Source organism: Lacerta agilis, chromosome 11 (genome assembly GCF_009819535.1).
Source record: "Lacerta agilis isolate rLacAgi1 chromosome 11, rLacAgi1.pri, whole genome shotgun sequence".
Classification (NCBI taxonomy): Eukaryota; Metazoa; Chordata; class Lepidosauria; order Squamata; family Lacertidae; genus Lacerta; species Lacerta agilis.
Window position 1 is genome coordinate 28631173 of NC_046322.1, and position 9972 is coordinate 28641144.

General features: G+C 44.6%; 1 non-coding gene across 1 annotated transcript; it reads right to left on the reverse strand.

The window, feature by feature from the left end:
* Positions 1-5713: 5713 nt before the first annotated feature.
* TRNAK-CUU lies at positions 5714-5786 on the reverse strand. Its single transcript has one exon. It is a non-coding gene; the product is annotated as a tRNA-Lys (tRNA).
* Positions 5787-9972: the final 4186 nt, after the last annotated feature.

Consider the following 9972-nt stretch of genomic DNA (forward strand, 5'->3'; position numbering starts at 1 on the left):
TTTCTCTGAGATCAAAGTGCCTTTGAGCTCCACATCTAGATGATGCACCATCAGCAGAAGAGGAATTATAGAATATTATCACTACTCTGGCCAGAGCTGGCCCAGGAAATTCTGCTGCCTGAGGCAAGATCCCACCCCCTCCTCTCCCACACATTTCATGCAGAGAAGCCAACAGGAAATGGGATGATGCCTTCCACCACATTTGTTGTTGTTTTTTTATAAAAAATTTATTGGTTTTCCACAATAGAACATACAAATACAGTAAGACAAATACAACAACAACAAATACAACAAGCAAAACAAAAATAAAAGAAATACAAACCCACACTGGAACACCAACACTCCTTTCATTAGTTAAAATCTTATTTCAAATCTAATTAGGGGACTTCCCCCGTTTCTCTCCTGTGCTTCCAGTTCCAATTTACTTTAATAACTTTCTCATCTCTAAAGTTTAAAACAATTACCATCAAAAAATCCAAATATAACTTCTTAATGCAAAATATAACTTCTTAATACAAAATATAACTTCTTAATACCAATCTTAATTTCTTATTTTCCTAAAACTGCTGCTAATATTTCTTAATTCTAACCTTATATAATATTACACTATTCTTCTATAAAAACAATCCAAGTATCTCTTCCCAGATCCAAATAATAATAATAAAAAACCCTTGACACACTGACTTCGGGGTACCATGATGAGCCGTCCTAATTATATCTAAAAGATTTTTCACCCTACCCCTCTTCTTGCCATTTTTCCTCGCCATCTTGGAATCACCCACCAAACTTCTCTCCACCCCTTTCCAACATCATTGTCCAGAATGTCCTCTTTTTCCTTGTATCCAAAGGCCATAAACATCCTTGCAGAGCTCTTCAGGAAATATGATACGTCACCGTCCAGCATCTCCGTTTCAAACTTCCAGTCGTCTTCTAATTGTAATTCCCAGAATTGTTTTTCCTTCATTCCTGGGCTCCCACCCCAGAAATCGGATATAATATGTCTCGATTCAACCCTGGGCCTCTCACACCAACAGGGTTTTTCCTCTTCTTGGAGTTGCATAGTCACTGTATCTTGTTCTTCGAATATTTCCTCAAGTTCCCTAGCAAGGTTCTCTTCCAATTTAGCAAAGTTCTCAGAAGCCTTTCCAATTCCAAAAAACTTTTCATCGACATTCTGATTCATCAATTCTAATTTCTGGTTTAAAAGCTCTAATTTCAAAAGAATAATCCTTTGTCCTTGGGTCATTCCCGGATCTAAAGCCATTTTAAAAGCGAAACCAAGCATGGTAGAAGTAGGCAGGGAGTATCAAAGTTCAGTACTTTTCCATCTTTAAGCCACAAGTTTCAGCTGCCATTTTCCCCCTAATCAGGGTGCAGGAATTATAATCCAGCAACTTTAAAGAAGAAATACTTCCAACATCTTAATCCTCCCCTGACGGGGATTCAATCAATCATGGTTGTAAAAAAAAAAAAAAAAAAACTCCAATAGAAACGTTGTATCAGCCTGGTACAGCAGCAGCTAGAAACATTGTTATTTTCTTCCATTTGGCAGGGAGAGGAACGGGCTTCCTTTTAACGTTCCTCCCAGAGAGCCAATTAAAACAATTTTTCAGTCCAATTAAACTCCGTACTTACGGCTTACGGGGTTCTTCTTCTTTTACTTCAGATTAGGTAAGAACGGCACGCTCATTGCTGGCGGCAGCCGCCACTTCGCCTTCCTGGCTGGGGCATAGCCTCCACAGCCCCGCGCCGTTGCCCCTTCACTCCCGCGCCCCTTTTACAAGGGGAACGAGAGAAGGGGCCAGCGCAATATGGGGCCAGCTGGAGAGCCCACGCCGCGGGACGCTCGACCCGTGGTTTGACGGAGCCCGCTGTGCGGTAGCGGAGCTCCTAACCCCCGGGAAGGCCAGGGTCGTCTTGCTGCCGAAATGACCCTCGACCGTCCGCAATGGCGTCCTCGCCGGAAGTTGCCTTCCACCACATTTGATGGCAGGAGGTTAGCTTAGACTAGAGGGTACAAAGCAGGCCATGTGGCACACACAGATCTGTCATCCAGCACCTCACCACCTTCCCCCTGTGCCTCCGTCTACCTGATGATAGAGCTGTCCCTGACTCTGGCTGTCCAATATGTTACAATTAACAATATGCCCAGCTCCATACACTTGATATTTGCTGCCTTGGGCTCCTATCGGAGAAATGATGGGATAGAAATTCAATAAATAAATAGATGAACAAACAAACATAGTACAGTAGGGTTGGGTATCCTCAGCCTATAAGGTAAATGGTAAATGACCCCTGGGCGGTTAAGTCCAGTCAAAGGTGACTGTGGGGTGCTCATCTTGCTTCAAGCTGAGAGAGCCGGCGTTCGTCCACAGACAGATTTCCAGGTCATGTGGTCAACATGACTAAACCGCTTCTGGCGCAACGGAACACCGTGACGGAAACCAGGACGCATGGAAATGCTGTTTACCTTCACGCCACAGCGGTACCTATTTATCTACTTGCACTGGCGTGCTTTCAAACTGCTAGGTTGGCAGAAGCTGGGATAAAGCAATGCTCACCCCGTCACGCAGATTCGAACCGCTGACCTTCCGATCGGCAAGCCCAAGAGGCTCAGTGGTCTAGACCACAGCACCACCTGTGTCCCTTTACCTTTTACCTCAGCCTATAGGCCAAGTTTGGCCCACCAGACCTCCCCATTTGGCCTTCAAGGACATTTCCCCTACATGATGCCCACCTGGTGTCATATATGTCATGTCAGGCAGGTACTGACATGGGTACAAAGGAGCAAACGGGAGCTTAAAGTGAGCTCCTGATTATTCCTTTCCTGGATCAAGGTGTGCTCTCCCCAGCTGATGGTTGAGGGAAGTGTGCCTTGCACCCATTGAAACAGCTGTAAAAATGAAGGGGGAAAGCTCAGTTTTAACAGCTATTTCAATGGAAACCACTTGGTGCTACTGGAGCAACAAAGCCTCATAGCCCCTGGCAACCAGCTGTCACATGCCTGTGAAGCTTTTCACATTGGACTTTGACAGGTGGGTGGGATGTCAAGTGATTGACAGGTAGGATGGCCTGCCCACTTGTCAAAAGTGGCCCATGTTGGTTGGGTCCAGATAAGGAAGGGGGTGTGGCCTCTCAAGCCCAAAAGGTTCCCTACTTCTGTAGGAGAGTTGTTGTTGTTCAGTCGTTCAGTCGTGTCCGACTCTTCGTGACCCCATGGACCAGAGCACGCCAGGCACCCCTATCCTCCACTGCCTCCCGCAGTTTGGCCAAACTCATGCCAGTCACATGTAGGAGAGTAGCTGATCCAAATAGCACCTTGAGACTCTGAAAGGGATGAGAGATCCCTTTGCACTGCACTGTTAAATCAGCAGTGCAAATTTCAGTTGTTTTGCACATAGTTCCCAAGTGAGTGGGCAATTGCATAACACATAAGACATGGAGGGAAACTTACTTTCCACCCTGCTTAATAAGGTACACATCATAAATACTTTGGATAGCCTGGTGGTGTGGTTAAATGCCAGTGGAGGCTGCTTTTTTCTAGCTTGCCATTTCTTTGAGTGGCAAGTCATTAAACTTGACTATCAACAGATATTCCGACAAGTGCCTGAATGTCTTGACAGGTGCACAATTACTCCGGCATGTGGTCCGATTAAATTAAAATGAATCATCAGAAATTCCTTCGGTAGGAATTGCATGTGAACTCAGCAAGCTGTAAAATACACTCCACTTATACACAGTAAATTGATTCAGGTGCGTGCACTTAGTCGGGCATGTGGACAGCCTGGAGTGGCCTCTTTAGATCTTGACATTTTGTGGCAGCAGATTCAGTATTTTCAGCCCAGTTGAAAGCATAGCTACTTGGATGTAAGATCCTCTGCCGTGCGAGAAAGGCAGAACGGAATCTCAACCTGCTATTATAGCATTCCAAGAACTTGTATATGCTTGTAGAAGAGCATCAGCAACTGTTGTCCTTCAGCTCATGGATCTTTGGGTCTTTTCCTCCATCTCTGTTGAGCTCATTAGTTCTATGCTTTGGACAACTGTTGTAATATAGACGATTAAATAGGACCATGTTTTAGAATTTGTTTGTTAAAAAGAGACTCCTCTGCTTTTAAACTTGGGCGACTGTTCTTCAGGGGTAATATTGCTTTAGTTATTATGAGTTTTTTTTTGGGGGGGGGGTTATTCAAAAGAGAAGCAATCACAACATCTTATTGCTGGGAAACCTTTTTGGCCCAGTGAGCCAGATCTTCCTTTCCTCCCACCTCTGTGGGTCAACTTTGACAGGTGGGTGGGGCCACACTTCTGTCAATCATCTGATATAATTATACTACATGACAGGTCAGTGCCACCCACCTGCCACCCACAGGGGTGAAGCAACACTAAGCAGGATTGAATTCTCTGCAGATGAGCAGATAGTTCAGTCCTAATTTCCGCAAGGGTCTGAGTAGGATTAAACTACCCACTCATCAACTGATAAGAAGGTGGGTGGGTGGGGTTAAATCCTGCTGCTTTGGCTGTATGTGCCAGTTCCCTTTGGAACAGAATTGAACCCTGCCCCTGCCCATCAGTTGATGGCACCTGCCCCTCAGAGTGGCATCAGCTGATTGATAGGGGAGCATGGTCAGGGGAAAATATCCTAGTGGGTGAAATTCAGACTCCCAGCAAACCATGGGCTGGAGGTTCCCCACCCCATCTTACTGCTACCTAGGAGGGAGCTTTGGCCTTTAATTACATGCATATATCCAAGGCAATATCAAGATTGGGCAGAGGGGCAAGTGAGTTTGCATGTACTACAAGATAGGGAAAGCTTTCTAATTTGGGGTACTTGGCGATAGATGAATGACCTGTTGCTTCTGGGAAATGCAAATTTTGCTGGTGCATGAAACATCTATTAATTTAAATTTAAGGAAGGGGGGAGAGGGGAAAGGGGGGGAAGCCTTTGCCTCCTTCCTCCAACCCCTGTAGACTTTTCAAGAGCTGATCTCCCCCATTTCCAATTCTCCATCTCATGCTATTGACATCCCCACCTCTTCGCTGTACTTCTTAGTGCACTGCAATATTTCCAAACCGTTGAGTGCATGACTGTTTTTTAAGCTGCACCTCAGGCTGTTGCTACTCTCAGTCAATACTGTTGACATCATTGTTTCCATAGTGTGCTGTTGTTCCCAGCCGACACGAGTTTGTGTGTGCATGGATATTTGTTCTTTTCATGATAGCTTTACCATTTCAGCATAGAGGAACCGTGCTGTTTGGGGAGTGTGCACTTGTTCCCAGTCACACCCAAAGCCAAGATTTAAAACTCAGGTGACAGGTTAAATAATGTTCCCGTGTCAACAGCAGCCTGCTTATTATTTATATGTCGATACCTTTGCTCCTGCAGGTCCGATAGCCTTGCTTACCCTCAGCGATAAGGACACTTTGATATCTTATGGAAGCAGGACTAGTCTGACTTCACAAGCAACCAAGTGTGGTAATATTAAGAGCACCAGGGGTGTGTGCTGTATTACTTAACCAGATATCTGCCGAGCAGCCCCTTTCAGAGTACCGGTAATAGCCATAACCTAGACTGTTCACACAGAGAGAACTTCCTAGGTCAGTCCCCATCAGTCATGACCAATGGTCAGAGATTGTGGGAGTTCATAGAAGCATAGAATTGTAGAGCTGGAAGGGACTAAATAGTCCAACCCCCTGAAGTGCAGGAATATTTTGCCCAACATGGGGCTTGAACCCACGACCCTGAGATTAAGAGTCTCATGCTCTACCGACTGAGCTACCAGGGGAGTTCTGAAATCCCCTCCTCACAGGGGTCTGGAACCTTCACTATTTTGTGTGTGTGTGTGTGTGTGAGTGTGTGTGTGTGTGAGAGAGAGAGAGAATGGCTCTTTACTCCAGCCTTTGACTCCTGGGATGTTTGTTTTCCGGGGGAACAAGGGGACCAGGACCAAACCATTCCTGTGGCTGTAATTTGCTTTAACAGATTTTAATGCTGAATTTTAAATTGTTGTAACTGACCCTGGAACCTGCTGGTGAGGGGCAGGTGATGAATAGAATAGAATAGAATAGAATAGAATAGAATAGAATAGAATAGAATAGAATAAAATAGAATAGAATAAAATAGAATAGAATAGAATAGAAATCTACTGAGCAAACAAGCATTACAGGGAAGACCACTTGGAGAGGGCAAGAGATCTTTCAGGGAAGCTTATAATCCATTATTGATCTTCTGGGCTTCTCATAAGCTTCCAAGAAAGCTCCTGGGAGATAGTTAAAAAATAATTGCAGTGAAACAGCAAATGGGTTACTGTGCAATCCTGTATAAAATGACTCAGAAGTAAGCTCCACCATGTGTTTTATGGGGCTTACTCCTGGGTAAGCATGAAAAGATTGCAGCCATATGGGTTTGACAATGACAATTGCACAACACATTTTGAAATACAATATACCTTTACTCATTTGAAACGTGAGTTTCAAAATGTGTTGTGCAAGTGCTTCTTACTTACAGAGCACATCTCTAAATATAGGGGCAACGTACACATTGCCTTTGGTTCAAGACACCAGCTGAGTCAACCACATTTAAAATGAGGTTTCTCTACATATTCCCAGGTAATTTGCTTTCTCAGGTAGAAGAAACAAAGAAACCCAGCTGCTTTGTCATGTCGAAGATATATGCACACCAAATAAGTTCCTGGGAAAGACACGCTCCCAGATTTCCAGTTACAAACCCACCCAGCCTAACAAAGCTCTATGCTAACATGTTTGGGGTTCATCATACTTTGACTTCTCATACCTAGAACAACCTGGACAGAAGTACTTGGGGGAGATCTGGAAAACCCCACCTCACCGCTGAGCAGGGGAAAGATTCCCCCGCTACCCAGCAGCAAAGCTGGGTGGTAGAACGCCTCCCCTCTCACTGACTTGGCTGGAATGGAAGCATTCTGCACAGCTTGCTTTGCCGCCAGTCCCTCTCTGCTCCTAGAGGCGGTGGAGACCAGCGGCAAAGCCAAGTGGCAGAAGTTGGCCGATGCCCCATGGGTGCTGCCACCTGAGGCAGCCACTTCTCCCAACTAATGGGTGGGCTGGCTCTGACCCCATATGCTCTATTATTGTGTCAGGAAGATGCTAGAATACACCCACAATTAAACACTAGTTGTGGGAGGGGGCTGTTGCTGTAGCCTAGTGCAACTACTCTGCTGGGGCAAGTGAGCAGAATTTTTTTGGGGGGAAAGCACTGAAAAGTGTGGGATGAACCAACAATTGATGGGAAGATGTATAAACACTCCTGCAAGCAAGTCAGATGACTGCTCACTGCCATATGACACCTGGGGGGGGGGGGAATCGAGGTATGTAGATATGTTATTGTTATGCATGTTTGTGTTTCTCTATTGCAAAGCACCCTATGATCCTCTGATAAAGAGCAGCATAGAAACTTATAAATCAATCAATCAATCAATGAATCAGAACAAATGTTCAGTGAAGCCTGGACACAGTGTAACCCCCACATAAGCTTTCTGCAAACAAATCAAGAGGAATGCTCAATGGACAGGTTAGCTGATAAAGCTGTAGGTAAGTATGATGTGTGACCACATGGCTGGTTTGTAACATAAGCAGCAACTCCAAGCCTCAGCTGATCAGAGGCACTGCAAAGGCACTCTCTGCAAGCCCTGTATGGAGGTCTGAAATCCCAATATCATTTTGATGCCATGCGATTAACAGGTGGGCAGCCTCACGCACCAGTCAAATTTGGGCTGCAAGATTTAGGGAAGGGAAGGATCTGTCCCACTGGCCTGATCCAGTTCCCCACCCTTGTTCTGTGTCAATCTGTAGCTTAGCTCAAGGCAGCATCATAGCTGTCAAGTTTCGGATTTGAAAATAAGGGATCAGCAGTCTCACCTATCCTGGGGACAGTCACATGTCAGTGGTGGGCGGAGCCAGAAGCAAAAGTGGGCGGAGCAGCAATGTAAACTCCAAGCGGGCTCGGGCTCGGAGCGGAGCAAAGAGGAGGGCAGCCAGCAAAGAGGAGGGCAGCCATGGGCTCCGTGCGATGGAGCCCCATCGTCTTCTTGTCTGATCCCATCAAAACAGGACAGGAAGCAGCAGCTGCTCAAAGGCAGCCAGGCTCCGTCTGCCAGCTAACCCTATTGGCCGGCTGAGGGGCTCGGTGGCAACTGATAGGGGCTGGTGCAGGGGGAGGAATACACCCCCCTGTAAGTGCGGGAAACGGCTCCCACTTGCTTTGAGGGCTGAGGCTTTTCTCTCCAAGTAGGCGAGGTCTTCCCACCCAGTCCCTGACCAGCAGGGGAGGAGCTGCTTCCATTAAAAACGGGAAATTTAAGGGAAATAAAAAATAAGGGAGAGCAGCGGGAAACTGCTTGAAATAAGGAAGAATCCCGAGGAAAACGGGATACTTGACAGCACTGGGCAGCATAGCAGCTGGAGACAAGAAGAGGAACCGACAAGCTCAGGGATTCAAGCTGAGTCATCATTATGGCCTAGCGTTTCATGGTAACCCACTCTATGTGGAAAGAAATCAAATAATGAATAAGGATTTGAAATGGGGTTTTGTTGTTTTTTACTGCTGGTATTATGACAGTGATTATAGTGTTTGTGTTTTATATGGTTTTAAATGTCATAACCCAGCATGGGAAAATATTGTATTTTGGTTGTTGGCTAATACATTTATTAAATAAATAAGTGGCCAGCTTAAGCCGAGTGCTTTTCTGAGGGCGTGAATCATGTCACAAATTGCTTGGCCTGTCCTCATCTCAGTCCTTTGGGGCCTTACACAACACCTCCAACTCTCAAAAGCCATTGAGCCAGCAAGGAACTCAAGAGCCATTAGTGTGCTGAAGAAACCTCTTTAGCTGCTAGCTGAATAAAAGGCTAAGAAAAGGTCACCTTCCAATTTGATGCCCATAAGACTATAAGTGAATTATGCTCTGCTACCGGGGTTTATTATTATTTTTGTTTTGTTTAAAAAACATATTCTTGCTCTTTTTTTCCCATTCAGGCACTCAGACCTGCAGACAAAGGTAATAGTTCATGTGGGGCTGGAGACAGGATAGTCTGGGTGATTCCCTGGTGTCCTCTCTATAGAGTCTTGCCAAATAATAGTCTAATTACAGTATCTTGGGCCTCCTCTTAAGCACCAGTGTTTACTCACTAAGTGACCCAATGCCAAAAAAAAGTCTACAGAGAGCAAGAGTTACAGAAGTAGATAATGAGGATTTTGTATATTGTAAAATGTTATTACTTCATGAGCTAACTAAAGGGTTTTGATATACATTTATTTCAGCAAGTGTTCGTGTAAGCAAAATGTCATATCATCTCAATTGTCATAACTGTATTTTCAGTTTTGAAATTTCCCCCCTGTCCTAGCTATCTTATTTATATTTACCTTTACAATGGTGTTTTGATTTACATTTCATCATCTGTTGTGGTGCTTCTCTGAAGCTCACATCCTTTATCAGTAATGAGCCCTTTGCTACTCATCTTGAGAATTCAAAACAGTTTTTGCATAAACAGGAGTAAGATACACAAGTGTAACAACTGGAGGAGAGCCATATAATGAGCAAGACTTGGCCCCACAATGGTGAATATAATAATAATAATAATAATAATAATAATAATAATAATAATAATAATAATAATATATGCCACTCATCTGAAGAAGTATGCATGCACACAAACGCTCATACCAAGAACAAACTTAGTTTGGTCTCTCAAGGTGCTACTGGAAGGAATTGTTTTATTTTTTATTTTGTTTCATCTGACTGGGTGCCACTGGCCACTTGGATGGCTTCCAACTAAATATAAATGGGAGTATTCTAATAGTCAATCTACATGGTTCCACCAATTGGCTGCACAAAATCTGTAGTCTTATGCCCATCATGTTGTTGCCCTGTGCTTGCCCTGTTGTGGAAAGCTTTCTAAAGTTAATAGTAGGCTCCTACCTGGAAGCTCTTCTGC